Source organism: Aplysia californica, unplaced genomic scaffold (genome assembly GCF_000002075.1).
Source record: "Aplysia californica isolate F4 #8 unplaced genomic scaffold, AplCal3.0 scaffold00194, whole genome shotgun sequence".
Taxonomy (NCBI): Eukaryota; Metazoa; Mollusca; class Gastropoda; order Aplysiida; family Aplysiidae; genus Aplysia; species Aplysia californica.
This window is the reverse complement of record NW_004797464.1, coordinates 331,708-332,876: the sequence shown is the minus strand read 5'-3', so window position 1 is coordinate 332,876 and position 1,169 is coordinate 331,708.

The window sequence follows — 1,169 nt, the reverse complement described above, 5'->3', positions numbered from 1 at the left end:
AGAGAGAGAGAGAGAGAGAGATTGATACTAAGTACATTTAGTAAGTCATGTTTTTCCGTATCAAAAGAATCGTGAATGTATAGCTAGATTCCTATTCCTTGATTTTTTTAGTAGCAATCTGAACTAAATACAGTTGGAACCCGCAGTTGTTTATGATTTTGTTGTTTCTTTCCTGTGTTATCGCTGCTAATGTCACGGTTAGCGTTCCCAGTTCAATGACACACCAAAATTGTCATACATCAACATCTTTCGCAACAGTTTATGGCTTCATATTTCCTGCAAATCTCGCTAAATGACCTTATATTTGAAGACTAGATAGGAAAAACGACGGTATTCACAAACTGGAAATTGTGAGGGTGCCAATTTTAAAAGCATGAGTACTCGTAACTTCATATTTGTTTGACTGGTGGTTTATTGTTAAGTGTTGAAAGGGAAATCTAACAACAATAATTAACCAACAGTTTCAAAATTGGTACCCTCACGATTTTCAGTTTGTGACTACCGTCGTTTTCCCCCTGTAGTCCTCATTTTTATTCTTATCTTTGGAATTTTGGAATCTGTTCATTGGTTGTTGTTTTTTTAACCTCCCATTGACACACTTTAGATTATTTAAGAGATGGAATCGTCCAACTGACCTACCCAGGTCAAACTAAACGAAATCCTTTATAGATCTAGCCTACAAATTTACGAATAGCACCTGATCTCTGTAAAATTTTGGCTTTTTTAAAATGCCAGGGCTATTATTGTCATGAAGTGCAAGGTTTGAAACAGACATCGGCAATCATGGTTGGCTATTCATTTCTTTGCTCGAATGTTCTCAAAAACCTTTCCCACTCTGACATTCAACGTCAGTGTTTTTCATAGCAGAATATGTTGATATATCGTGCCTGATATCCACCCTGAAGGCATAAGCCATAAGGTGTGTGTGTGGGGGGGGGGGGGGGGGGGGGGGGGTAAGAGAAAGAAGTACTGCATAAGTATGTGAAAAAGCAGACGTCATCGAGTTCACTTGGTCGAAAATACAGTAGAAGAACTATGCAATTACGAGTCGTAATTTTGTGCTGAGGATACCCTCTCATGTCGCTATGCTCATGAGACTTGCGATCAACGGATGTAAAATCTTGATGAAAGTCTTAATTGAAACAAAATGTTTCATGCTCACTGACCAT